This window comes from Rhinolophus sinicus, linkage group LG03 (genome assembly GCF_036562045.2).
Source record: "Rhinolophus sinicus isolate RSC01 linkage group LG03, ASM3656204v1, whole genome shotgun sequence".
Taxonomy (NCBI): Eukaryota; Metazoa; Chordata; class Mammalia; order Chiroptera; family Rhinolophidae; genus Rhinolophus; species Rhinolophus sinicus.
Genome location: NC_133753.1, coordinates 109,836,691 through 109,842,690, shown reverse-complemented (window position 1 = coordinate 109,842,690; position 6,000 = coordinate 109,836,691).

The window sequence follows — 6,000 nt, the reverse complement described above, 5'->3', positions numbered from 1 at the left end:
ATAGTTTAAGGGGCCACTGGGACAACATCAAGCATGCCAACATTCACATTATAGGGTACCAGAAAAAGAAGAGAGAGAGTAAGTAACATAAAACCTATTTGAAGGAACATTGACTGAAAACTTCCCTAACCTGGCAAAGGAAATAGAGATACAAGTCCAGGAAGCACAGAGTCCCAAACAAGATGAACTCAAACGGGCCCAGATCAAGACACATCATAATTAAAATGCTAAAAGTTGAAGACAAAGAATCTTAAAAGCAGCAAGAGAAAAGCAGTTAGTTACTTACAAGGGAGCTCCCATAAGATTGTCAGCTGATTTTTCAACAGAAACTTTGCAGGCCAGAAAGGATTGGCAGGAAATAGTTCAAGTGATGAAAAGCAAGGACGTACAACCAAGACTACTCTACCCAGCAAAGCTATCATTTAGAATCAAATGACAGATAAAGAGCTTCCCAGACAAGAAAAAGCTAAAAGAATTCAAACCAGTATTACAAGGAATCTTAGAGGGACTTCTTTAAGATAAATAAATAAATAAACAAACAAACAAAATGGCAAAAACTACGTAACAACAATTATTTTCAAGATAAATGGATTAAACCCTCCAATCAACAACAGATAGATGGCTGAAAGAGTAAGAAAACAAGATCCTTCCTTACATATGCTGCTTAAAAGAGACTCACTTCAGATAGAAAGGCACACACAGGCTGAAAGTGAAGGTATCGGAAAAAGCTGTTTCATGAAAATGGAAACAAAAAAGAGCTGAGGTAGCAATAGTTATGCCAGACACAATAGACTTTAAAACAAAGGCTATAACAAGAGACAAAGAAGGACCCAGTAATCCCACTTCTGGGTATGTATCCAAAGAAACTCAAAATGCTACTTCGAGGGGACATGAGCATCCATGTTTATTGCAGCATGGTCTACAATGGCCAAGATGTAGCAACAGCCTGGGTATCCATCGATGGAAGAATGGATAAAGAGGAGGTGGTACATATATTCAATGGAATATTGCTCGACCATGGATGGGAATGGGTTCTTGCCATCTGCAGTGGCATGGATGGACCTGTAGGATATTGTGCTGAGCGGGGTATGTCAGACAGAAAGAGACAAATGCAATGTGATTTTTCTTATATGTGGAACCTAAAGAACAAAATAAACAAACAAAAAATATCTTATTAACCCAAAAGAAGGCAAGAAAAGAATAATAGAGGAAAACACAAAAAGGGTTAATTTTTTTTCCTGTGTCTCCTTCCTTTATTTTTCAGTTACAGTTAACATTCAATATATTTTTTTATTAGTTTCAGTTGTACAACATAGTGGTTAGACATTTATATAATTTACAGAGTGATGCCCCTGATAAACATAGTACTCACCTGGCATCATACATAGTTGCCAGAATATTACTTATTATATTCCCTATGATGTATTTTACATCCCGTGACTATTTTGTAACTGCCAATTTGTACTTCTTAACCCATTCACCTTTTCACCCAATCCCCCATCCCCTGCCTATCTGGCAACCATGGGTTTGTTTTCTGTATCCATGAGTCTGTTGCTGGGTCATAATGTAGTTCTATTTTTAATTTTTTGAGGAACCTCCCTACTGTTTTCCATTGTGGCTGCACCAATTTGCAATCCCACCAACAATGCACAAGGGTTCCATTTTCTCCAGATCCTCACCAACACTTGTTTGTTGAATTATTGATGATATAATAGCCATTCTGACAAGTGTGAGGTGATATCTCATTGTGGTTTTAATCATGTCTATTGACCATCTATATGTCCTCTTTGGAGAAATGTCTGTTTAGATCCTCTGCTCATTTTTTAATTGGATTGTTTTGGGTATTAAGTTGTGTGAGTTATTTATAAATATTGGATATCAACTCCTTATCAGATGTATCATTGGCAACTATCTTCTTCCAATTTGTAGGTTGTATTTTCATGTTGTGAATGGTTTCCTTTGCTATGCAAAATCTTTTTAGTTTGATGTTGTCCCATTCATTTATTTTTTATTTTGTGTCCCTTCCCCAGTGAGATATATCTGAAAACAATATTAGTAAGAGCAATGTCAGAAAATTTACTACCTATATTTTCTTCTAGGAGTTTGAAGGCTTGTGGTCTTACATTTGTCATTAATCCATTTTGACTTTATTCTTGTACATGATGTAAGACAGTAGTCTAGTTTTTTGTTTTTTGTTTTTTTTTGCATTATCTGTCCAGTTTTCCCAACACCATTTATTGAAGTCTGTCTTTACCCCCTTGTATATTCTTGCCTCCTTTGTCATAGAGTAATTAACCATATAGGCATGGGTTTATTTATGTGCTTTATTCTATTTCATTTATCTATGTGTCTATTTTTACACCAGTATCATGCCATTTTGATTACTGTAACCTTGAGTATAGTTTGATATCAGGAAGCATGATACTTCCAACTTTGCTCTTTCTCAAGATTGCTGAGGCTATTTGGGGTCTTTTGTGTTCCCACATAAATTTTAAGATTACCTATTCTAGTCCTGTGAAAAATGCCATTGGTATTTTACACTTGATCTTAGCCAAAAGGCCGAGAAGCGATGCATTGGTATTTTGATAGGTATTACATTGAATCTATACATTGCTTTGGATAGTATGTGCATTTTAATGATGTTAATTCTTTCTATCCATGAACATGGTATATGTTTGCATTTATTTGTATCTTTAATTTCTCTCTTCAATGTCATAATTTTTTGAGTACAGGTCTTTTGTCTGCTTATATATTTGTCTAGTTACATTTATTTCTAGGTTTTTTTTTATGCAATTGTAAATGGAATTGTTTTCTTAATTTCTTTGACAGTTCATTATTGGTGTATAAAAATGCAACCGATTTCTAAGTACTAATTTTGTATCCTACTTTACTGAATTAATTTATCAGTTCTAATAGTTTTTTGGTGGAATCTTTAGGGTTCTGTATCATGTCATCTGCAAATAATGACTTTTACTTCTTCCTTTCCAATTTGGACATTTTATTTCTTTTTCTTTTCTAATTGCTGTGGCTAGGATTTCAAATACTGTTGAATGAAAGTGGTGAAAGTAGACATTACCTTCTTCCTGATTTTTTTTATTGTTTATTAAGACATTGAAATTTATAAATTTACACCAATTACAATTTTAAGTTTTGTGACTCACAGAACGTGGCCCCAAAAACTGTGTTTTTTTATATTATAACATGTGTACTTATATTTCTGACATTCTATTTTAATATTTAAATAATTACATTTTAATATTCTCTCAATTCAGAATGTTTTACTTTTATTAAATTTATTGTGGTGACATTGGTTAGTAAATTACACAGGTTTCAAGTGTACAATTCTATAACACATCATCTATATATTGTGTTGTGTGTTCAGCACCCAGTCAGTCCTTCCGTCACCATATATTTGATCCTCTTAACCCTCCTCCACTACATCTGCCCTCACCCCCATACCCTCTGGTAATCACTAAACTGTTGTCTGTGTCTGTGAGTTTTTGTTTGTCTTGTTCATTTGTTTTTGTTTTATGTCCCACATATGAGTGAAGTCATATGGTTCTCGATTTTTTCTCTTATTTCACTTAGCATGATAATCTCAAGATCCATCCATATTGTAGCAATTGTTTCTGATCTTTAAAAAAAAATGATTTTAGCTTTTCCTTGTTGAGAATGATGTTAGCTGTGGTTGTCATATATGATCTTTATTATATTGATGTATGTTCCCTCTATTCCCACTTTGTTGAGAGTTTTTACCATAAATGGACACTGGATTTTGTCAGATGCTTTTTCTGCATTTATTGATAAGATCATGTAATTTTGTTTATGTGGTGTATCGTGTTAATTGATTTGTGGATATTGAACCAAACTTGCATCCCAGGAATAAATCCCACTTGATCATGGTGAATGATCTTTATAATTTACTGCTGTATTCAGTTTGCTGATACTTTATTGAGGATTTTTGTACTCTATGTTCATTCGGGATATTGGCCTATAAATTTCTTACTTTTTGTAATGTGTTTGGTTTTGGAATCAGGGTAATGCTGACCTCATATGACAAGCTGAGGAGCATTCCCGCCTCTGGAATTTTTTGGAATAGTTTGAGAAGGATAGATGTTAATTATTTGAATATTTGCTAAAAATTACCTGTAAATCTATCTGGTCCAGGACTTTTGTTTGTTGGTTTTTTTTTATTATTATTACTGATTCAATTTCATTAGTTGTTATCAGTCTGTTCAGACTTTGTTTCTTCTTGATTGAATCTTGGAAGATTGTATGTTTCTAGGAATTTATCCATTTCTTCCGGGTTGTCCAATTTGTTGGCATATAATTATTCATAGTATTTTCTTATAACACTGTATTTCTGTAGTTTCAGTTGTCACTTCTCCCCATCCATTTCTAATGTTATTTGGGTCCTTTTATTCTTGATGAGTCTGATTAAATGTCTATCAATTTCATTTATCTTTTCAAAGAACCAGGTCTTGGTTTCATTGATCTTTTCTATTGTTTTTTAACATTCTATTTATTTCCACTTTGATCTTTATTATTTCCTTCCTTCCACTCATTTTAGGCTTTGTTTGTTGTTCTTTTCCTCATTCTTTTAAGTGTAAGGTTAAATTGTTTGAGATTTTCCTTGTTTCTTGAGGTAGGCAGAAAGGGCAAATTTAATTATGTTGATAAATTTAAACTTAACTATGTCAATAATATTATATATAAATGAACTAAATATTTCAATTAAAAGCCAGAGATTGACAATGGGTGAAGAGGCAAGACCTGAAAGTATGTCATGCTAAATGAGTTACCCAAAATGGGATGATCCGTCAACAGGCATTCTGTAGGTCTGCACCATGACACCAATAATGGTAAAACTGTGAGGAAGAGCAAATAAGCTGTACTTTCAAGTATTCAGAGGACCCTGATCCTTTTGACTCTGGAATCTTTTCCACTTCAGAATCACCTGTCTCCTGCATTCTTTCTTTTAGCCATGAAAGGAGCCCAGGTCACCAAGAATTGAAGGCTGGACTCTCAGCATCCAGACTGCAGAGAAGCTGTGATTTTTCTCAATCTTTCCTGAGTCCTTCTTGGTTGCCTAAATGTAGTCTGTAACTATAGCCTTTAAGTCATCAGCATGGGTGTTCTATGACAAATACCTTTCCAAAATCTCTTATAAGTCTTCAGTTACCTGGGTTTCTTCACTGTGTTTGTCTGTTTGTTTGACACTCCCTTACACTTTCAACATACCAGAAGATGTTTAAAGCAACTAAGTATTTAAAGTATTTATAGCAACAAAACAAATATTTATAGTAACAATGTAATGCATGTTTACTACATATGTAAAAGTGAAATGTGTGACAACAATGGAACAAAGACTGGGAATCGAGGTCATACTGTTATATCTTTCACTACACACGAAGTGACATATTATTTGAAGGCAGAAGATTTTTCAAAATGTACATTGTAAACCCTATAGCAATGACTAAAAAAGTTTTTAAAAGAAGTACAAATATTAAGTAAATAGAGGAGATAAAATGATTTTTAAATGCTCAATAAATCTAGAGAAAGCAGAAAAATGAAAAAAAAGAAACAGATGAAATGAAACTAATAGAAAACAGCAAGCAAGACAGTAAATTTTAATCCAACTACACAAACAATAATTTTAAAAGTGAATAGTTTAAGGATAACAGTTAAGAATTGACAGACTGGGGGCAGCTGGTTAGCTCAGTTGGTTAGAGCATGGTGCTCTTAACAAGGTTGCCGGTTCAATCCCCACATGGGCCACTGAGCTGTGCCCTCCACAACTAGATTGAAACAACTACTTGACTTGGAGCTGATGGGTCCTGGAAAAACACACTTAAATAAATAAGTTTAAAATAAATTGACAGACTGGATTAAAAAAAAATTAAAAACCCAACTATATTAGCTTGTATTAGTCAGGGTTCTCCAGAGAAACAGAACCAATAGGATGGATGGATCACTGGCCATTGGATCACATGATCATGG